This window comes from Tachysurus vachellii, chromosome 7, assembly GCF_030014155.1.
Source record: "Tachysurus vachellii isolate PV-2020 chromosome 7, HZAU_Pvac_v1, whole genome shotgun sequence".
Lineage (NCBI taxonomy): Eukaryota > Metazoa > Chordata > Actinopteri > Siluriformes > Bagridae > Tachysurus > Tachysurus vachellii.
In genome coordinates this window covers 21,735,448-21,755,324 of record NC_083466.1, presented here as the reverse complement: position 1 = coordinate 21,755,324, position 19,877 = coordinate 21,735,448, and the positions used below count along the sequence as shown (strand labels likewise).

Here is a 19,877-nt window from a genome sequence, read left to right as displayed (position 1 = left end):
CGGTTTGCCGGCCGGCCGACCCGCCCCTTATGGGCCCCGCTGATTAATAGCATAACTACTGCTGATTAGTAGCACGACACTGGAGATAAGAGGAAAGGGCTGTGTTTTTTCGCAAACGCTGCTGCTACAAATCCCGCCTTCCGGTTAAGGTTTGGCTAGAATCAATCCATAGGCCGAAAAGACAAATGTGCCAACCAATAGGGTGACAGGGAGGCGGGACAATACCAATTCTCGGGTTGGAAACGAAGATCAGTACGATAGCCACAGCCTTCACGAAAATCTGCCAAAAATGTCCATGAAATTCCACCATTTCAGGTTTCAATCTCTTTGACTTCTAAAAGTTCTACACACTAGCTGGCCTGCCACAATCGCTTCTTTATATTTGGTGCTTAGGGTTGGCGCAGACAAAATGGCTTAAGAGAGGTGGGGAAAAAAAATAAATAAAAAAAAAGTCTCTAACAGTCAGTGCAACAGAGACCGTCATGTGAAGGGCGTGGTGTTTTTAACCGGCGTCTTGGGAAATTTATGGGCGTTTTTGCCCTCAGACTGCATCAGATCAAAGAAATCTCAGCCGTCTGGGCAGTAGGGGACCCGCTTTTTTCCAAGTGGGCGGCCCCTTTGGCGTGCCCGGCTAGCTCAGTCGGTAGAGCATGAGACTCTTAATCTCAGGGTCGTGGGTTCGAGCCCCACGTTGGGCGAGCGGTGCTTTTGCGGGAGCCGGGACGAGCCCAAAGGCCGACTTTACCGCCTCAGGAGAAGAAAATGATAGCAAATTAAATAAATACCAAGGAAAACCATAGATGGATAAAGTGCACTCTGCGGGTGAAAGTTTCATCCAGAGATCCCTCCGCGCTGGCAGTGTGGTTCTACCAGTCACTGTTGACGATCGCTGAGCCTGGCACCAAAGGCTCTCTGAAGACGCCTTTGCAGGTCATGTCAGCCAAGCCGCCGCTCTCTCAGGCGATTGTGATCTGCGAGGCTACTAGGTGACCGCCTACGCATTTTGCAAGCTGGGCTGTGAGTTTAAGAGCCTCTTGCTCTGTATGACAATCAGCAAAACAACAGGTGAGCCCCAGGTTAGGCGAGAGGTTTCCAGGTCGCCCCAGCCAACAACAAGCACCCGCCTCCGGTCGCGGTCTGTGAGGTCCACGACGCGTTATGGGAAAGCTTGTGTGGCACCTGGCGGGCTAAGAAAAGCCTTGCCGTCCCTGGGTGGGCTTGAACCACCAACCTTTCGGTTAACAGCCGAACGCGCTAACCGATTGCGCCACAGAGACCCGCCTGCTCCCTGTGGAAAGAGGATCGTCGAAAGAGGATCGTCGAAAGAGGATCGTCGGCCCTGTTGTGCCGCAAATGAGCCGTGGGCTGCCGGAGACACGGTTTGCCGGCCGGCCGACCCGCCCCTTATGGGCCCCGCTGATTAATAGCATAACTACTGCTGATTAGTAGCACGACACTGGAGATAAGAGGAAAGGGCTGTGTTTTTTCGCAAACGCTGCTGCTACAAATCCCGCCTTCCGGTTAAGGTTTGGCTAGAATCAATCCATAGGCCGAAAAGACAAATGTGCCAACCAATAGGGTGACAGGGAGGCGGGACAATACCAATTCTCGGGTTGGAAACGAAGATCAGTACGATAGCCACAGCCTTCACGAAAATCTGCCAAAAATGTCCATGAAATTCCACCATTTCAGGTTTCAATCTCTTTGACTTCTAAAAGTTCTACACACTAGCTGGCCTGCCACAATCGCTTCTTTATATTTGGTGCTTAGGGTTGGCGCAGACAAAATGGCTTAAGAGAGGTGGGGAAAAAAAATAAATAAAAAAAAAGTCTCTAACAGTCAGTGCAACAGAGACCGTCATGTGAAGGGCGTGGTGTTTTTAACCGGCGTCTTGGGAAATTTATGGGCGTTTTTGCCCTCAGACTGCATCAGATCAAAGAAATCTCAGCCGTCTGGGCAGTAGGGGACCCGCTTTTTTCCAAGTGGGCGGCCCCTTTGGCGTGCCCGGCTAGCTCAGTCGGTAGAGCATGAGACTCTTAATCTCAGGGTCGTGGGTTCGAGCCCCACGTTGGGCGAGCGGTGCTTTTGCGGGAGCCGGGACGAGCCCAAAGGCCGACTTTACCGCCTCAGGAGAAGAAAATGATAGCAAATTAAATAAATACCAAGGAAAACCATAGATGGATAAAGTGCACTCTGCGGGTGAAAGTTTCATCCAGAGATCCCTCCGCGCTGGCAGTGTGGTTCTACCAGTCACTGTTGACGATCGCTGAGCCTGGCACCAAAGGCTCTCTGAAGACGCCTTTGCAGGTCATGTCAGCCAAGCCGCCGCTCTCTCAGGCGATTGTGATCTGCGAGGCTACTAGGTGACCGCCTACGCATTTTGCAAGCTGGGCTGTGAGTTTAAGAGCCTCTTGCTCTGTATGACAATCAGCAAAACAACAGGTGAGCCCCAGGTTAGGCGAGAGGTTTCCAGGTCGCCCCAGCCAACAACAAGCACCCGCCTCCGGTCGCGGTCTGTGAGGTCCACGACGCGTTATGGGAAAGCTTGTGTGGCACCTGGCGGGCTAAGAAAAGCCTTGCCGTCCCTGGGTGGGCTTGAACCACCAACCTTTCGGTTAACAGCCGAACGCGCTAACCGATTGCGCCACAGAGACCCGCCTGCTCCCTGTGGAAAGAGGATCGTCGAAAGAGGATCGTCGAAAGAGGATCGTCGGCCCTGTTGTGCCGCAAATGAGCCGTGGGCTGCCGGAGACACGGTTTGCCGGCCGGCCGACCCGCCCCTTATGGGCCCCGCTGATTAATAGCATAACTACTGCTGATTAGTAGCACGACACTGGAGATAAGAGGAAAGGGCTGTGTTTTTTCGCAAACGCTGCTGCTACAAATCCCGCCTTCCGGTTAAGGTTTGGCTAGAATCAATCCATAGGCCGAAAAGACAAATGTGCCAACCAATAGGGTGACAGGGAGGCGGGACAATACCAATTCTCGGGTTGGAAACGAAGATCAGTACGATAGCCACAGCCTTCACGAAAATCTGCCAAAAATGTCCATGAAATTCCACCATTTCAGGTTTCAATCTCTTTGACTTCTAAAAGTTCTACACACTAGCTGGCCTGCCACAATCGCTTCTTTATATTTGGTGCTTAGGGTTGGCGCAGACAAAATGGCTTAAGAGAGGTGGGGAAAAAAAATAAATAAAAAAAAAAGTCTCTAACAGTCAGTGCAACAGAGACCGTCATGTGAAGGGCGTGGTGTTTTTAACCGGCGTCTTGGGAAATTTATGGGCGTTTTTGCCCTCAGACTGCATCAGATCAAAGAAATCTCAGCCGTCTGGGCAGTAGGGGACCCGCTTTTTTCCAAGTGGGCGGCCCCTTTGGCGTGCCCGGCTAGCTCAGTCGGTAGAGCATGAGACTCTTAATCTCAGGGTCGTGGGTTCGAGCCCCACGTTGGGCGAGCGGTGCTTTTGCGGGAGCCGGGACGAGCCCAAAGGCCGACTTTACCGCCTCAGGAGAAGAAAATGATAGCAAATTAAATAAATACCAAGGAAAACCATAGATGGATAAAGTGCACTCTGCGGGTGAAAGTTTCATCCAGAGATCCCTCCGCGCTGGCAGTGTGGTTCTACCAGTCACTGTTGACGATCGCTGAGCCTGGCACCAAAGGCTCTCTGAAGACGCCTTTGCAGGTCATGTCAGCCAAGCCGCCGCTCTCTCAGGCGATTGTGATCTGCGAGGCTACTAGGTGACCGCCTACGCATTTTGCAAGCTGGGCTGTGAGTTTAAGAGCCTCTTGCTCTGTATGACAATCAGCAAAACAACAGGTGAGCCCCAGGTTAGGCGAGAGGTTTCCAGGTCGCCCCAGCCAACAACAAGCACCCGCCTCCGGTCGCGGTCTGTGAGGTCCACGACGCGTTATGGGAAAGCTTGTGTGGCACCTGGCGGGCTAAGAAAAGCCTTGCCGTCCCTGGGTGGGCTTGAACCACCAACCTTTCGGTTAACAGCCGAACGCGCTAACCGATTGCGCCACAGAGACCCGCCTGCTCCCTGTGGAAAGAGGATCGTCGAAAGAGGATCGTCGAAAGAGGATCGTCGGCCCTGTTGTGCCGCAAATGAGCCGTGGGCTGCCGGAGACACGGTTTGCCGGCCGGCCGACCCGCCCCTTATGGGCCCCCGCTGATTAATAGCATAACTACTGCTGATTAGTAGCACGACACTGGAGATAAGAGGAAAGGGCTGTGTTTTTTCGCAAACGCTGCTGCTACAAATCCCGCCTTCCGGTTAAGGTTTGGCTAGAATCAATCCATAGGCCGAAAAGACAAATGTGCCAACCAATAGGGTGACAGGGAGGCGGGACAATACCAATTCTCGGGTTGGAAACGAAGATCAGTACGATAGCCACAGCCTTCACGAAAATCTGCCAAAAATGTCCATGAAATTCCACCATTTCAGGTTTCAATCTCTTTGACTTCTAAAAGTTCTACACACTAGCTGGCCTGCCACAATCGCTTCTTTATATTTGGTGCTTAGGGTTGGCGCAGACAAAATGGCTTAAGAGAGGTGGGGAAAAAAAATAAATAAAAAAAAAGTCTCTAACAGTCAGTGCAACAGAGACCGTCATGTGAAGGGCGTGGTGTTTTTAACCGGCGTCTTGGGAAATTTATGGGCGTTTTTGCCCTCAGACTGCATCAGATCAAAGAAATCTCAGCCGTCTGGGCAGTAGGGGACCCGCTTTTTTCCAAGTGGGCGGCCCCTTTGGCGTGCCCGGCTAGCTCAGTCGGTAGAGCATGAGACTCTTAATCTCAGGGTCGTGGGTTCGAGCCCCACGTTGGGCGAGCGGTGCTTTTGCGGGAGCCGGGACGAGCCCAAAGGCCGACTTTACCGCCTCAGGAGAAGAAAATGATAGCAAATTAAATAAATACCAAGGAAAACCATAGATGGATAAAGTGCACTCTGCGGGTGAAAGTTTCATCCAGAGATCCCTCCGCGCTGGCAGTGTGGTTCTACCAGTCACTGTTGACGATCGCTGAGCCTGGCACCAAAGGCTCTCTGAAGACGCCTTTGCAGGTCATGTCAGCCAAGCCGCCGCTCTCTCAGGCGATTGTGATCTGCGAGGCTACTAGGTGACCGCCTACGCATTTTGCAAGCTGGGCTGTGAGTTTAAGAGCCTCTTGCTCTGTATGACAATCAGCAAAACAACAGGTGAGCCCCAGGTTAGGCGAGAGGTTTCCAGGTCGCCCCAGCCAACAACAAGCACCCGCCTCCGGTCGCGGTCTGTGAGGTCCACGACGCGTTATGGGAAAGCTTGTGTGGCACCTGGCGGGCTAAGAAAAGCCTTGCCGTCCCTGGGTGGGCTTGAACCACCAACCTTTCGGTTAACAGCCGAACGCGCTAACCGATTGCGCCACAGAGACCCGCCTGCTCCCTGTGGAAAGAGGATCGTCGAAAGAGGATCGTCGAAAGAGGATCGTCGGCCCTGTTGTGCCGCAAATGAGCCGTGGGCTGCCGGAGACACGGTTTGCCGGCCGGCCGACCCGCCCCTTATGGGCCCCGCTGATTAATAGCATAACTACTGCTGATTAGTAGCACGACACTGGAGATAAGAGGAAAGGGCTGTGTTTTTTCGCAAACGCTGCTGCTACAAATCCCGCCTTCCGGTTAAGGTTTGGCTAGAATCAATCCATAGGCCGAAAAGACAAATGTGCCAACCAATAGGGTGACAGGGAGGCGGGACAATACCAATTCTCGGGTTGGAAACGAAGATCAGTACGATAGCCACAGCCTTCACGAAAATCTGCCAAAAATGTCCATGAAATTCCACCATTTCAGGTTTCAATCTCTTTGACTTCTAAAAGTTCTACACACTAGCTGGCCTGCCACAATCGCTTCTTTATATTTGGTGCTTAGGGTTGGCGCAGACAAAATGGCTTAAGAGAGGTGGGGAAAAAAAATAAATAAAAAAAAAGTCTCTAACAGTCAGTGCAACAGAGACCGTCATGTGAAGGGCGTGGTGTTTTTAACCGGCGTCTTGGGAAATTTATGGGCGTTTTTGCCCTCAGACTGCATCAGATCAAAGAAATCTCAGCCGTCTGGGCAGTAGGGGACCCGCTTTTTTCCAAGTGGGCGGCCCCTTTGGCGTGCCCGGCTAGCTCAGTCGGTAGAGCATGAGACTCTTAATCTCAGGGTCGTGGGTTCGAGCCCCACGTTGGGCGAGCGGTGCTTTTGCGGGAGCCGGGACGAGCCCAAAGGCCGACTTTACCGCCTCAGGAGAAGAAAATGATAGCAAATTAAATAAATACCAAGGAAAACCATAGATGGATAAAGTGCACTCTGCGGGTGAAAGTTTCATCCAGAGATCCCTCCGCGCTGGCAGTGTGGTTCTACCAGTCACTGTTGACGATCGCTGAGCCTGGCACCAAAGGCTCTCTGAAGACGCCTTTGCAGGTCATGTCAGCCAAGCCGCCGCTCTCTCAGGCGATTGTGATCTGCGAGGCTACTAGGTGACCGCCTACGCATTTTGCAAGCTGGGCTGTGAGTTTAAGAGCCTCTTGCTCTGTATGACAATCAGCAAAACAACAGGTGAGCCCCAGGTTAGGCGAGAGGTTTCCAGGTCGCCCCAGCCAACAACAAGCACCCGCCTCCGGTCGCGGTCTGTGAGGTCCACGACGCGTTATGGGAAAGCTTGTGTGGCACCTGGCGGGCTAAGAAAAGCCTTGCCGTCCCTGGGTGGGCTTGAACCACCAACCTTTCGGTTAACAGCCGAACGCGCTAACCGATTGCGCCACAGAGACCCGCCTGCTCCCTGTGGAAAGAGGATCGTCGAAAGAGGATCGTCGAAAGAGGATCGTCGGCCCTGTTGTGCCGCAAATGAGCCGTGGGCTGCCGGAGACACGGTTTGCCGGCCGGCCGACCCGCCCCTTATGGGCCCCGCTGATTAATAGCATAACTACTGCTGATTAGTAGCACGACACTGGAGATAAGAGGAAAGGGCTGTGTTTTTTCGCAAACGCTGCTGCTACAAATCCCGCCTTCCGGTTAAGGTTTGGCTAGAATCAATCCATAGGCCGAAAAGACAAATGTGCCAACCAATAGGGTGACAGGGAGGCGGGACAATACCAATTCTCGGGTTGGAAACGAAGATCAGTACGATAGCCACAGCCTTCACGAAAATCTGCCAAAAATGTCCATGAAATTCCACCATTTCAGGTTTCAATCTCTTTGACTTCTAAAAGTTCTACACACTAGCTGGCCTGCCACAATCGCTTCTTTATATTTGGTGCTTAGGGTTGGCGCAGACAAAATGGCTTAAGAGAGGTGGGGAAAAAAAAATAAATAAAAAAAAAGTCTCTAACAGTCAGTGCAACAGAGACCGTCATGTGAAGGGCGTGGTGTTTTTAACCGGCGTCTTGGGAAATTTATGGGCGTTTTTGCCCTCAGACTGCATCAGATCAAAGAAATCTCAGCCGTCTGGGCAGTAGGGGACCCGCTTTTTTCCAAGTGGGCGGCCCCTTTGGCGTGCCCGGCTAGCTCAGTCGGTAGAGCATGAGACTCTTAATCTCAGGGTCGTGGGTTCGAGCCCCACGTTGGGCGAGCGGTGCTTTTGCGGGAGCCGGGACGAGCCCAAAGGCCGACTTTACCGCCTCAGGAGAAGAAAATGATAGCAAATTAAATAAATACCAAGGAAAACCATAGATGGATAAAGTGCACTCTGCGGGTGAAAGTTTCATCCAGAGATCCCTCCGCGCTGGCAGTGTGGTTCTACCAGTCACTGTTGACGATCGCTGAGCCTGGCACCAAAGGCTCTCTGAAGACGCCTTTGCAGGTCATGTCAGCCAAGCCGCCGCTCTCTCAGGCGATTGTGATCTGCGAGGCTACTAGGTGACCGCCTACGCATTTTGCAAGCTGGGCTGTGAGTTTAAGAGCCTCTTGCTCTGTATGACAATCAGCAAAACAACAGGTGAGCCCCAGGTTAGGCGAGAGGTTTCCAGGTCGCCCCAGCCAACAACAAGCACCCGCCTCCGGTCGCGGTCTGTGAGGTCCACGACGCGTTATGGGAAAGCTTGTGTGGCACCTGGCGGGCTAAGAAAAGCCTTGCCGTCCCTGGGTGGGCTTGAACCACCAACCTTTCGGTTAACAGCCGAACGCGCTAACCGATTGCGCCACAGAGACCCGCCTGCTCCCTGTGGAAAGAGGATCGTCGAAAGAGGATCGTCGAAAGAGGATCGTCGGCCCTGTTGTGCCGCAAATGAGCCGTGGGCTGCCGGAGACACGGTTTGCCGGCCGGCCGACCCGCCCCTTATGGGCCCCGCTGATTAATAGCATAACTACTGCTGATTAGTAGCACGACACTGGAGATAAGAGGAAAGGGCTGTGTTTTTTCGCAAACGCTGCTGCTACAAATCCCGCCTTCCGGTTAAGGTTTGGCTAGAATCAATCCATAGGCCGAAAAGACAAATGTGCCAACCAATAGGGTGACAGGGAGGCGGGACAATACCAATTCTCGGGTTGGAAACGAAGATCAGTACGATAGCCACAGCCTTCACGAAAATCTGCCAAAAATGTCCATGAAATTCCACCATTTCAGGTTTCAATCTCTTTGACTTCTAAAAGTTCTACACACTAGCTGGCCTGCCACAATCGCTTCTTTATATTTGGTGCTTAGGGTTGGCGCAGACAAAATGGCTTAAGAGAGGTGGGGAAAAAAAATAAATAAAAAAAAAAGTCTCTAACAGTCAGTGCAACAGAGACCGTCATGTGAAGGGCGTGGTGTTTTTAACCGGCGTCTTGGGAAATTTATGGGCGTTTTTGCCCTCAGACTGCATCAGATCAAAGAAATCTCAGCCGTCTGGGCAGTAGGGGACCCGCTTTTTTCCAAGTGGGCGGCCCCTTTGGCGTGCCCGGCTAGCTCAGTCGGTAGAGCATGAGACTCTTAATCTCAGGGTCGTGGGTTCGAGCCCCACGTTGGGCGAGCGGTGCTTTTGCGGGAGCCGGGACGAGCCCAAAGGCCGACTTTACCGCCTCAGGAGAAGAAAATGATAGCAAATTAAATAAATACCAAGGAAAACCATAGATGGATAAAGTGCACTCTGCGGGTGAAAGTTTCATCCAGAGATCCCTCCGCGCTGGCAGTGTGGTTCTACCAGTCACTGTTGACGATCGCTGAGCCTGGCACCAAAGGCTCTCTGAAGACGCCTTTGCAGGTCATGTCAGCCAAGCCGCCGCTCTCTCAGGCGATTGTGATCTGCGAGGCTACTAGGTGACCGCCTACGCATTTTGCAAGCTGGGCTGTGAGTTTAAGAGCCTCTTGCTCTGTATGACAATCAGCAAAACAACAGGTGAGCCCCAGGTTAGGCGAGAGGTTTCCAGGTCGCCCCAGCCAACAACAAGCACCCGCCTCCGGTCGCGGTCTGTGAGGTCCACGACGCGTTATGGGAAAGCTTGTGTGGCACCTGGCGGGCTAAGAAAAGCCTTGCCGTCCCTGGGTGGGCTTGAACCACCAACCTTTCGGTTAACAGCCGAACGCGCTAACCGATTGCGCCACAGAGACCCGCCTGCTCCCTGTGGAAAGAGGATCGTCGAAAGAGGATCGTCGAAAGAGGATCGTCGGCCCTGTTGTGCCGCAAATGAGCCGTGGGCTGCCGGAGACACGGTTTGCCGGCCGGCCGACCCGCCCCTTATGGGCCCCGCTGATTAATAGCATAACTACTGCTGATTAGTAGCACGACACTGGAGATAAGAGGAAAGGGCTGTGTTTTTTCGCAAACGCTGCTGCTACAAATCCCGCCTTCCGGTTAAGGTTTGGCTAGAATCAATCCATAGGCCGAAAAGACAAATGTGCCAACCAATAGGGTGACAGGGAGGCGGGACAATACCAATTCTCGGGTTGGAAACGAAGATCAGTACGATAGCCACAGCCTTCACGAAAATCTGCCAAAAATGTCCATGAAATTCCACCATTTCAGGTTTCAATCTCTTTGACTTCTAAAAGTTCTACACACTAGCTGGCCTGCCACAATCGCTTCTTTATATTTGGTGCTTAGGGTTGGCGCAGACAAAATGGCTTAAGAGAGGTGGGGAAAAAAATAAATAAAAAAAAAAGTCTCTAACAGTCAGTGCAACAGAGACCGTCATGTGAAGGGCGTGGTGTTTTTAACCGGCGTCTTGGGAAATTTATGGGCGTTTTTGCCCTCAGACTGCATCAGATCAAAGAAATCTCAGCCGTCTGGGCAGTAGGGGACCCGCTTTTTTCCAAGTGGGCGGCCCCTTTGGCGTGCCCGGCTAGCTCAGTCGGTAGAGCATGAGACTCTTAATCTCAGGGTCGTGGGTTCGAGCCCCACGTTGGGCGAGCGGTGCTTTTGCGGGAGCCGGGACGAGCCCAAAGGCCGACTTTACCGCCTCAGGAGAAGAAAATGATAGCAAATTAAATAAATACCAAGGAAAACCATAGATGGATAAAGTGCACTCTGCGGGTGAAAGTTTCATCCAGAGATCCCTCCGCGCTGGCAGTGTGGTTCTACCAGTCACTGTTGACGATCGCTGAGCCTGGCACCAAAGGCTCTCTGAAGACGCCTTTGCAGGTCATGTCAGCCAAGCCGCCGCTCTCTCAGGCGATTGTGATCTGCGAGGCTACTAGGTGACCGCCTACGCATTTTGCAAGCTGGGCTGTGAGTTTAAGAGCCTCTTGCTCTGTATGACAATCAGCAAAACAACAGGTGAGCCCCAGGTTAGGCGAGAGGTTTCCAGGTCGCCCCAGCCAACAACAAGCACCCGCCTCCGGTCGCGGTCTGTGAGGTCCACGACGCGTTATGGGAAAGCTTGTGTGGCACCTGGCGGGCTAAGAAAAGCCTTGCCGTCCCTGGGTGGGCTTGAACCACCAACCTTTCGGTTAACAGCCGAACGCGCTAACCGATTGCGCCACAGAGACCCGCCTGCTCCCTGTGGAAAGAGGATCGTCGAAAGAGGATCGTCGAAAGAGGATCGTCGGCCCTGTTGTGCCGCAAATGAGCCGTGGGCTGCCGGAGACACGGTTTGCCGGCCGGCCGACCCGCCCCTTATGGGCCCCGCTGATTAATAGCATAACTACTGCTGATTAGTAGCACGACACTGGAGATAAGAGGAAAGGGCTGTGTTTTTTCGCAAACGCTGCTGCTACAAATCCCGCCTTCCGGTTAAGGTTTGGCTAGAATCAATCCATAGGCCGAAAAGACAAATGTGCCAACCAATAGGGTGACAGGGAGGCGGGACAATACCAATTCTCGGGTTGGAAACGAAGATCAGTACGATAGCCACAGCCTTCACGAAAATCTGCCAAAAATGTCCATGAAATTCCACCATTTCAGGTTTCAATCTCTTTGACTTCTAAAAGTTCTACACACTAGCTGGCCTGCCACAATCGCTTCTTTATATTTGGTGCTTAGGGTTGGCGCAGACAAAATGGCTTAAGAGAGGTGGGGAAAAAAAATAAATAAAAAAAAAAGTCTCTAACAGTCAGTGCAACAGAGACCGTCATGTGAAGGGCGTGGTGTTTTTAACCGGCGTCTTGGGAAATTTATGGGCGTTTTTGCCCTCAGACTGCATCAGATCAAAGAAATCTCAGCCGTCTGGGCAGTAGGGGACCCGCTTTTTTCCAAGTGGGCGGCCCCTTTGGCGTGCCCGGCTAGCTCAGTCGGTAGAGCATGAGACTCTTAATCTCAGGGTCGTGGGTTCGAGCCCCACGTTGGGCGAGCGGTGCTTTTGCGGGAGCCGGGACGAGCCCAAAGGCCGACTTTACCGCCTCAGGAGAAGAAAATGATAGCAAATTAAATAAATACCAAGGAAAACCATAGATGGATAAAGTGCACTCTGCGGGTGAAAGTTTCATCCAGAGATCCCTCCGCGCTGGCAGTGTGGTTCTACCAGTCACTGTTGACGATCGCTGAGCCTGGCACCAAAGGCTCTCTGAAGACGCCTTTGCAGGTCATGTCAGCCAAGCCGCCGCTCTCTCAGGCGATTGTGATCTGCGAGGCTACTAGGTGACCGCCTACGCATTTTGCAAGCTGGGCTGTGAGTTTAAGAGCCTCTTGCTCTGTATGACAATCAGCAAAACAACAGGTGAGCCCCAGGTTAGGCGAGAGGTTTCCAGGTCGCCCCAGCCAACAACAAGCACCCGCCTCCGGTCGCGGTCTGTGAGGTCCACGACGCGTTATGGGAAAGCTTGTGTGGCACCTGGCGGGCTAAGAAAAGCCTTGCCGTCCCTGGGTGGGCTTGAACCACCAACCTTTCGGTTAACAGCCGAACGCGCTAACCGATTGCGCCACAGAGACCCGCCTGCTCCCTGTGGAAAGAGGATCGTCGAAAGAGGATCGTCGAAAGAGGATCGTCGGCCCTGTTGTGCCGCAAATGAGCCGTGGGCTGCCGGAGACACGGTTTGCCGGCCGGCCGACCCGCCCCTTATGGGCCCCGCTGATTAATAGCATAACTACTGCTGATTAGTAGCACGACACTGGAGATAAGAGGAAAGGGCTGTGTTTTTTCGCAAACGCTGCTGCTACAAATCCCGCCTTCCGGTTAAGGTTTGGCTAGAATCAATCCATAGGCCGAAAAGACAAATGTGCCAACCAATAGGGTGACAGGGAGGCGGGACAATACCAATTCTCGGGTTGGAAACGAAGATCAGTACGATAGCCACAGCCTTCACGAAAATCTGCCAAAAATGTCCATGAAATTCCACCATTTCAGGTTTCAATCTCTTTGACTTCTAAAAGTTCTACACACTAGCTGGCCTGCCACAATCGCTTCTTTATATTTGGTGCTTAGGGTTGGCGCAGACAAAATGGCTTAAGAGAGGTGGGGAAAAAAAATAAATAAAAAAAAAAGTCTCTAACAGTCAGTGCAACAGAGACCGTCATGTGAAGGGCGTGGTGTTTTTAACCGGCGTCTTGGGAAATTTATGGGCGTTTTTGCCCTCAGACTGCATCAGATCAAAGAAATCTCAGCCGTCTGGGCAGTAGGGGACCCGCTTTTTTCCAAGTGGGCGGCCCCTTTGGCGTGCCCGGCTAGCTCAGTCGGTAGAGCATGAGACTCTTAATCTCAGGGTCGTGGGTTCGAGCCCCACGTTGGGCGAGCGGTGCTTTTGCGGGAGCCGGGACGAGCCCAAAGGCCGACTTTACCGCCTCAGGAGAAGAAAATGATAGCAAATTAAATAAATACCAAGGAAAACCATAGATGGATAAAGTGCACTCTGCGGGTGAAAGTTTCATCCAGAGATCCCTCCGCGCTGGCAGTGTGGTTCTACCAGTCACTGTTGACGATCGCTGAGCCTGGCACCAAAGGCTCTCTGAAGACGCCTTTGCAGGTCATGTCAGCCAAGCCGCCGCTCTCTCAGGCGATTGTGATCTGCGAGGCTACTAGGTGACCGCCTACGCATTTTGCAAGCTGGGCTGTGAGTTTAAGAGCCTCTTGCTCTGTATGACAATCAGCAAAACAACAGGTGAGCCCAGGTTAGGCGAGAGGTTTCCAGGTCGCCCCAGCCAACAACAAGCACCCGCCTCCGGTCGCGGTCTGTGAGGTCCACGACGCGTTATGGGAAAGCTTGTGTGGCACCTGGCGGGCTAAGAAAAGCCTTGCCGTCCCTGGGTGGGCTTGAACCACCAACCTTTCGGTTAACAGCCGAACGCGCTAACCGATTGCGCCACAGAGACCCGCCTGCTCCCTGTGGAAAGAGGATCGTCGAAAGAGGATCGTCGAAAGAGGATCGTCGGCCCTGTTGTGCCGCAAATGAGCCGTGGGCTGCCGGAGACACGGTTTGCCGGCCGGCCGACCCGCCCCTTATGGGCCCCGCTGATTAATAGCATAACTACTGCTGATTAGTAGCACGACACTGGAGATAAGAGGAAAGGGCTGTGTTTTTTCGCAAACGCTGCTGCTACAAATCCCGCCTTCCGGTTAAGGTTTGGCTAGAATCAATCCATAGGCCGAAAAGACAAATGTGCCAACCAATAGGGTGACAGGGAGGCGGGACAATACCAATTCTCGGGTTGGAAACGAAGATCAGTACGATAGCCACAGCCTTCACGAAAATCTGCCAAAAATGTCCATGAAATTCCACCATTTCAGGTTTCAATCTCTTTGACTTCTAAAAGTTCTACACACTAGCTGGCCTGCCACAATCGCTTCTTTATATTTGGTGCTTAGGGTTGGCGCAGACAAAATGGCTTAAGAGAGGTGGGGAAAAAAAATAAATAAAAAAAAAAGTCTCTAACAGTCAGTGCAACAGAGACCGTCATGTGAAGGGCGTGGTGTTTTTAACCGGCGTCTTGGGAAATTTATGGGCGTTTTTGCCCTCAGACTGCATCAGATCAAAGAAATCTCAGCCGTCTGGGCAGTAGGGGACCCGCTTTTTTCCAAGTGGGCGGCCCCTTTGGCGTGCCCGGCTAGCTCAGTCGGTAGAGCATGAGACTCTTAATCTCAGGGTCGTGGGTTCGAGCCCCACGTTGGGCGAGCGGTGCTTTTGCGGGAGCCGGGACGAGCCCAAAGGCCGACTTTACCGCCTCAGGAGAAGAAAATGATAGCAAATTAAATAAATACCAAGGAAAACCATAGATGGATAAAGTGCACTCTGCGGGTGAAAGTTTCATCCAGAGATCCCTCCGCGCTGGCAGTGTGGTTCTACCAGTCACTGTTGACGATCGCTGAGCCTGGCACCAAAGGCTCTCTGAAGACGCCTTTGCAGGTCATGTCAGCCAAGCCGCCGCTCTCTCAGGCGATTGTGATCTGCGAGGCTACTAGGTGACCGCCTACGCATTTTGCAAGCTGGGCTGTGAGTTTAAGAGCCTCTTGCTCTGTATGACAATCAGCAAAACAACAGGTGAGCCCCAGGTTAGGCGAGAGGTTTCCAGGTCGCCCCAGCCAACAACAAGCACCCGCCTCCGGTCGCGGTCTGTGAGGTCCACGACGCGTTATGGGAAAGCTTGTGTGGCACCTGGCGGGCTAAGAAAAGCCTTGCCGTCCCTGGGTGGGCTTGAACCACCAACCTTTCGGTTAACAGCCGAACGCGCTAACCGATTGCGCCACAGAGACCCGCCTGCTCCCTGTGGAAAGAGGATCGTCGAAAGAGGATCGTCGAAAGAGGATCGTCGGCCCTGTTGTGCCGCAAATGAGCCGTGGGCTGCCGGAGACACGGTTTGCCGGCCGGCCGACCCGCCCCTTATGGGCCCCGCTGATTAATAGCATAACTACTGCTGATTAGTAGCACGACACTGGAGATAAGAGGAAAGGGCTGTGTTTTTTCGCAAACGCTGCTGCTACAAATCCGCCTTCCGGTTAAGGTTTGGCTAGAATCAATCCATAGGCCGAAAAGACAAATGTGCCAACCAATAGGGTGACAGGGAGGCGGGACAATACCAATTCTCGGGTTGGAAACGAAGATCAGTACGATAGCCACAGCCTTCACGAAAATCTGCCAAAAATGTCCATGAAATTCCACCATTTCAGGTTTCAATCTCTTTGACTTCTAAAAGTTCTACACACTAGCTGGCCTGCCACAATCGCTTCTTTATATTTGGTGCTTAGGGTTGGCGCAGACAAAATGGCTTAAGAGAGGTGGGGAAAAAAAATAAATAAAAAAAAAGTCTCTAACAGTCAGTGCAACAGAGACCGTCATGTGAAGGGCGTGGTGTTTTTAACCGGCGTCTTGGGAAATTTATGGGCGTTTTTGCCCTCAGACTGCATCAGATCAAAGAAATCTCAGCCGTCTGGGCAGTAGGGGACCCGCTTTTTTTCCAAGTGGGCGGCCCCTTTGGCGTGCCCGGCTAGCTCAGTCGGTAGAGCATGAGACTCTTAATCTCAGGGTCGTGGGTTCGAGCCCCACGTTGGGCGAGCGGTGCTTTTGCGGGAGCCGGGACGAGCCCAAAGGCCGACTTTACCGCCTCAGGAGAAGAAAATGATAGCAAATTAAATAAATACCAAGGAAAACCATAGATGGATAAAGTGCACTCTGCGGGTGAAAGTTTCATCCAGAGATCCCTCCGCGCTGGCAGTGTGGTTCTACCAGTCACTGTTGACGATCGCTGAGCCTGGCACCAAAGGCTCTCTGAAGACGCCTTTGCAGGTCATGTCAGCCAAGCCGCCGCTCTCTCAGGCGATTGTGATCTGCGAGGCTACTAGGTGACCGCCTACGCATTTTGCAAGCTGGGCTGTGAGTTTAAGAGCCTCTTGCTCTGTATGACAATCAGCAAAACAACAGGTGAGCCCCAGGTTAGGCGAGAGGTTTCCAGGTCGCCCCAGCCAACAACAAGCACCCGCCTCCGGTCGCGGTCTGTGAGGTCCACGACGCGTTATGGGAAAGCTTGTGTGGCACCTGGCGGGCTAAGAAAAGCCTTGCCGTCCCTGGGTGGGCTTGAACCACCAACCTTTCGGTTAACAGCCGAACGCGCTAACCGATTGCGCCACAGAGACCCGCCTGCTCCCTGTGGAAAGAGGATCGTCGACGAAAGAGGATCGGTCGGCCCTGTTGTGCCGCAAATGAGCCGTGGGCTGCCGGAGACACGGTTTGCCGGCCGGCCGACCCGCCCCTTATGGGCCCCGCTGATTAATAGCATAACTACTGCTGATTAGTAGCACGACACTGGAGATAAGAGGAAAGGGCTGTGTTTTTTCGCAAACGCTGCTGCTACAAATCCCGCCTTCCGGTTAAGGTTTGGCTAGAATCAATCCATAGGCCGAAAAGACAAATGTGCCAACCAATAGGGTGACAGGGAGGCGGGACAATACCAATTCTCGGGTTGGAAACGAAGATCAGTACGATAGCCACAGCCTTCACGAAAATCTGCCAAAAATGTCCATGAAATTCCACCATTTCAGGTTTCAATCTCTTTGACTTCTAAAAGTTCTACACACTAGCTGGCCTGCCACAATCGCTTCTTTATATTTGGTGCTTAGGGTTGGCGCAGACAAAATGGCTTAAGAGAGGTGGGGAAAAAAATAACTAAAAAAAAAGTCTCTAACAGTCAGTGCAACAGAGACCGTCATGTGAAGGGCGTGGTGTTTTTAACCGGCGTCTTGGAAATTTATGGGCGTTTTTGCCCTCAGACTGCATCAGATCAAAGAAATCTCAGCCGTCTGGGCAGTAGGGGACCCGCTTTTTTCCAAGTGGGCGGCCCCTTTGGCGTGCCCGGCTAGCTCAGTCGGTAGAGCATGAGACTCTTAATCTCAGGGTCGTGGGTTCGAGCCCCACGTTGGGCGAGCGGTGCTTTTGCGGGAGCCGGGACGAGCCCAAAGGCCGACTTTACCGCCTCAGGAGAAGAAAATGATAGCAAATTAAATAAATACCAAGGAAAACCATAGATGGATAAAGTGCACTCTGCGGGTGAAAGTTTCATCCAGAGATCCCTCCGCGCTGGCAGTGTGGTTCTACCAGTCACTGTTGACGATCGCTGAGCCTGGCACCAAAGGCTCTCTGAAGACGCCTTTGCAGGTCATGTCAGCCAAGCCGCCGCTCTCTCAGGCGATTGTGATCTGCGAGGCTACTAGGTGACCGCCTACGCATTTTGCAAGCTGGGCTGTGAGTTTAAGAGCCTCTTGCTCTGTATGACAATCAGCAAAACAACAGGTGAGCCCCAGGTTAGGCGAGAGGTTTCCAGGTCGCCCCAGCCAACAACAAGCACCCGCCTCCGGTCGCGGTCTGTGAGGTCCACGACGCGTTATGGGAAAGCTTGTGTGGCACCTGGCGGGCTAAGAAAAGCCTTGCCGTCCCTGGGTGGGCTTGAACCACCAACCTTTCGGTTAACAGCCGAACGCGCTAACCGATTGCGCCACAGAGACCCGCCTGCTCCCTGTGGAAAGAGGATCGTCGAAAGAGGATGGTCGGCCCTGTTGTGCCGCAAATGAGCCGTGGGCTGCCGGAGACACGGTTTGCCGGCCGGCCGACCCGCCCCTTATGGGCCCCGCTGATTAATAGCATAACTACTGCTGATTAGTAGCACGACACTGGAGATAAGAGGAAAGGGCTGTGTTTTTTCGCAAACGCTGCTGCTACAAATCCCGCCTTCCGGTTAAGGTTTGGCTAGAATCAATCCATAGGCCGAAAAGACAAATGTGCCAACCAATAGGGTGACAGGGAGGCGGGACAATACCAATTCTCGGGTTGGAAACGAAGATCAGTACGATAGCCACAGCCTTCACGAAAATCTGCCAAAAATGTCCATGAAATTCCACCATTTCAGGTTTCAATCTCTTTGACTTCTAAAAGTTCTACACACTAGCTGGCCTGCCACAATCGCTTCTTTATATTTGGTGCTTAGGGTTGGCGCAGACAAAATGGCTTAAGAGAGGTGGGGAAAAAAAATAAATAAAAAAAAAAGTCTCTAACAGTCAGTGCAACAGAGACCGTCATGTGAAGGGCGTGGTGTTTTTAACCGGCGTCTTGGGAAATTTATGGGCGTTTTTGCCCTCAGACTGCATCAGATCAAAGAAATCTCAGCCGTCTGGGCAGTAGGGGACCCGCTTTTTTCCAAGTGGGCGGCCCCTTTGGCGTGCCCGGCTAGCTCAGTCGGTAGAGCATGAGACTCTTAATCTCAGGGTCGTGGGTTCGAGCCCCACGTTGGGCGAGCGGTGCTTTTGCGGGAGCCGGGACGAGCCCAAAGGCCGACTTTACCGCCTCAGGAGAAGAAAATGATAGCAAATTAAATAAATACCAAGGAAAACCATAGATGGATAAAGTGCACTCTGCGGGTGAAAGTTTCATCCAGAGATCCCTCCGCGCTGGCAGTGTGGTTCTACCAGTCACTGTTGACGATCGCTGAGCCTGGCACAAAGGCTCTCTGAAGACGCCTTTGCAGGTCATGTCAGCCAAGCCGCCGCTCTCTCAGGCGATTGTGATCTGCGAGGCTACTAGGTGACCGCCTACGCATTTTGCAAGCTGGGCTGTGAGTTTAAGAGCCTCTTGCTCTGTATGACAATCAGCAAAACAACAGGTGAGCCCCAGGTTAGGCGAGAGGTTTCCAGGTCGCACCAGCCAACAACAAGCACCCGCCTCCGGTCGCGGTCTGTGAGGTCCACGACGCGTTATGGAAAGCTTGTGTGGCACCTGGCGGGCTAAGAAAGCCTTGCCGTCCCTGGGTGGGCTTGAACCACCAACCTTTCGGTTAACAGCCGAACGCGCTAACCGATTGCGCCACAGAGACCCGCCTGCTCCCTGTGGAAGAGGATCGTCGAAAGAGAACGTCGAAAGAGGATCGTCGGCCCTGTTGTGCCGCAAATGAGCCGTGGGCTGCCGGAGACACGTTGTGCGGCCGGCCCCGACCCCGCCCCTTATGGGCCCCGCTGATTAATAGCATAACTACTGCTGATTAGTAGCACGACACTGGAGATAAGAAGAAAGGGCTGTGTTTTTTTCGCAAACGCTGCTGCTACAAATCCCGCCTTCCGGTTAAGGTTTGGCTAGAATCAATCCATAGGCCGAAAAGACAAATGTGCCAACCAATAGGGTGACAGGGAGGCGGGACAATACCAATTCTCGGGTTGGAAACGAAGATCAGTACGATAGCCACAGCCTTCACGAAAATCTGCCAAAAATGTCCATGAAATTCCACCATTTCAGGTTTCAATCTCTTTGACTTCTAAAAGTTCTACACACTAGCTGGCCTGCCACAATCGCTTCTTTATATTTGGTGCTTAGGGTTGGCGCAGACAAAATGGCTTAAGAGAGGTGGGGAAAAAAAATAAATAAAAAAAAAGTCTCTAACAGTCAGTGCAACAGAGACCGTCATGTGAAGGGCGTGGTGTTTTTAACCGGCGTCTTGGGAAATTTATGGGCGTTTTTGCCCTCAGACTGCATCAGATCAAAGAAATCTCAGCCGTCTGGGCAGTAGGGGACCCGCTTTTTTCCAAGTGGGCGGCCCCTTT

General features: G+C 52.6%; 28 non-coding genes across 28 annotated transcripts; 14 read left to right on the top strand and 14 right to left on the bottom strand.

Moving 5' to 3' along the window:
• The first annotated feature begins 625 nt into the window (after nt 1-625).
• On the top strand, nt 626-698 carry trnak-cuu (transfer RNA lysine (anticodon CUU)). Its single transcript has one exon. It is a non-coding gene; the product is annotated as a tRNA-Lys (tRNA).
• Nucleotides 699-1,203: 505 nt separating this feature from the next.
• Nucleotides 1,204-1,277, bottom strand: trnan-guu (transfer RNA asparagine (anticodon GUU)). The gene has a single exon. It is a non-coding gene; the product is annotated as a tRNA-Asn (tRNA).
• Nucleotides 1,278-2,002: 725 nt separating this feature from the next.
• On the top strand, nt 2,003-2,075 carry trnak-cuu (transfer RNA lysine (anticodon CUU)). The gene has a single exon. It is a non-coding gene; the product is annotated as a tRNA-Lys (tRNA).
• Nucleotides 2,076-2,580: 505 nt separating this feature from the next.
• trnan-guu (transfer RNA asparagine (anticodon GUU)) lies at nt 2,581-2,654 on the bottom strand. Its single transcript has one exon. It is a non-coding gene; the product is annotated as a tRNA-Asn (tRNA).
• Nucleotides 2,655-3,380: 726 nt separating this feature from the next.
• On the top strand, nt 3,381-3,453 carry trnak-cuu (transfer RNA lysine (anticodon CUU)). The gene has a single exon. It is a non-coding gene; the product is annotated as a tRNA-Lys (tRNA).
• Nucleotides 3,454-3,958: 505 nt separating this feature from the next.
• Nucleotides 3,959-4,032, bottom strand: trnan-guu (transfer RNA asparagine (anticodon GUU)). Its single transcript has one exon. It is a non-coding gene; the product is annotated as a tRNA-Asn (tRNA).
• Nucleotides 4,033-4,758: 726 nt separating this feature from the next.
• trnak-cuu (transfer RNA lysine (anticodon CUU)) lies at nt 4,759-4,831 on the top strand. The gene has a single exon. It is a non-coding gene; the product is annotated as a tRNA-Lys (tRNA).
• A 505-nt stretch (nt 4,832-5,336) lies between these two features.
• Nucleotides 5,337-5,410, bottom strand: trnan-guu (transfer RNA asparagine (anticodon GUU)). Its single transcript has one exon. It is a non-coding gene; the product is annotated as a tRNA-Asn (tRNA).
• Nucleotides 5,411-6,135: 725 nt separating this feature from the next.
• Nucleotides 6,136-6,208, top strand: trnak-cuu (transfer RNA lysine (anticodon CUU)). Its single transcript has one exon. It is a non-coding gene; the product is annotated as a tRNA-Lys (tRNA).
• Nucleotides 6,209-6,713: 505 nt separating this feature from the next.
• Nucleotides 6,714-6,787, bottom strand: trnan-guu (transfer RNA asparagine (anticodon GUU)). Its single transcript has one exon. It is a non-coding gene; the product is annotated as a tRNA-Asn (tRNA).
• Nucleotides 6,788-7,513: 726 nt separating this feature from the next.
• On the top strand, nt 7,514-7,586 carry trnak-cuu (transfer RNA lysine (anticodon CUU)). Its single transcript has one exon. It is a non-coding gene; the product is annotated as a tRNA-Lys (tRNA).
• Nucleotides 7,587-8,091: 505 nt separating this feature from the next.
• On the bottom strand, nt 8,092-8,165 carry trnan-guu (transfer RNA asparagine (anticodon GUU)). Its single transcript has one exon. It is a non-coding gene; the product is annotated as a tRNA-Asn (tRNA).
• Nucleotides 8,166-8,891: 726 nt separating this feature from the next.
• On the top strand, nt 8,892-8,964 carry trnak-cuu (transfer RNA lysine (anticodon CUU)). Its single transcript has one exon. It is a non-coding gene; the product is annotated as a tRNA-Lys (tRNA).
• A 505-nt stretch (nt 8,965-9,469) lies between these two features.
• trnan-guu (transfer RNA asparagine (anticodon GUU)) lies at nt 9,470-9,543 on the bottom strand. Its single transcript has one exon. It is a non-coding gene; the product is annotated as a tRNA-Asn (tRNA).
• Nucleotides 9,544-10,268: 725 nt separating this feature from the next.
• Nucleotides 10,269-10,341, top strand: trnak-cuu (transfer RNA lysine (anticodon CUU)). Its single transcript has one exon. It is a non-coding gene; the product is annotated as a tRNA-Lys (tRNA).
• Nucleotides 10,342-10,846: 505 nt separating this feature from the next.
• trnan-guu (transfer RNA asparagine (anticodon GUU)) lies at nt 10,847-10,920 on the bottom strand. Its single transcript has one exon. It is a non-coding gene; the product is annotated as a tRNA-Asn (tRNA).
• Nucleotides 10,921-11,646: 726 nt separating this feature from the next.
• Nucleotides 11,647-11,719, top strand: trnak-cuu (transfer RNA lysine (anticodon CUU)). Its single transcript has one exon. It is a non-coding gene; the product is annotated as a tRNA-Lys (tRNA).
• Nucleotides 11,720-12,224: 505 nt separating this feature from the next.
• Nucleotides 12,225-12,298, bottom strand: trnan-guu (transfer RNA asparagine (anticodon GUU)). Its single transcript has one exon. It is a non-coding gene; the product is annotated as a tRNA-Asn (tRNA).
• A 726-nt stretch (nt 12,299-13,024) lies between these two features.
• Nucleotides 13,025-13,097, top strand: trnak-cuu (transfer RNA lysine (anticodon CUU)). The gene has a single exon. It is a non-coding gene; the product is annotated as a tRNA-Lys (tRNA).
• A 504-nt stretch (nt 13,098-13,601) lies between these two features.
• Nucleotides 13,602-13,675, bottom strand: trnan-guu (transfer RNA asparagine (anticodon GUU)). Its single transcript has one exon. It is a non-coding gene; the product is annotated as a tRNA-Asn (tRNA).
• Nucleotides 13,676-14,401: 726 nt separating this feature from the next.
• trnak-cuu (transfer RNA lysine (anticodon CUU)) lies at nt 14,402-14,474 on the top strand. Its single transcript has one exon. It is a non-coding gene; the product is annotated as a tRNA-Lys (tRNA).
• A 505-nt stretch (nt 14,475-14,979) lies between these two features.
• On the bottom strand, nt 14,980-15,053 carry trnan-guu (transfer RNA asparagine (anticodon GUU)). The gene has a single exon. It is a non-coding gene; the product is annotated as a tRNA-Asn (tRNA).
• A 725-nt stretch (nt 15,054-15,778) lies between these two features.
• trnak-cuu (transfer RNA lysine (anticodon CUU)) lies at nt 15,779-15,851 on the top strand. The gene has a single exon. It is a non-coding gene; the product is annotated as a tRNA-Lys (tRNA).
• Nucleotides 15,852-16,356: 505 nt separating this feature from the next.
• trnan-guu (transfer RNA asparagine (anticodon GUU)) lies at nt 16,357-16,430 on the bottom strand. The gene has a single exon. It is a non-coding gene; the product is annotated as a tRNA-Asn (tRNA).
• A 713-nt stretch (nt 16,431-17,143) lies between these two features.
• Nucleotides 17,144-17,216, top strand: trnak-cuu (transfer RNA lysine (anticodon CUU)). The gene has a single exon. It is a non-coding gene; the product is annotated as a tRNA-Lys (tRNA).
• Nucleotides 17,217-17,721: 505 nt separating this feature from the next.
• Nucleotides 17,722-17,795, bottom strand: trnan-guu (transfer RNA asparagine (anticodon GUU)). Its single transcript has one exon. It is a non-coding gene; the product is annotated as a tRNA-Asn (tRNA).
• A 712-nt stretch (nt 17,796-18,507) lies between these two features.
• Nucleotides 18,508-18,580, top strand: trnak-cuu (transfer RNA lysine (anticodon CUU)). The gene has a single exon. It is a non-coding gene; the product is annotated as a tRNA-Lys (tRNA).
• Nucleotides 18,581-19,082: 502 nt separating this feature from the next.
• Nucleotides 19,083-19,156, bottom strand: trnan-guu (transfer RNA asparagine (anticodon GUU)). The gene has a single exon. It is a non-coding gene; the product is annotated as a tRNA-Asn (tRNA).
• Between the last annotated feature and the right edge of the window lie 721 nt (nt 19,157-19,877).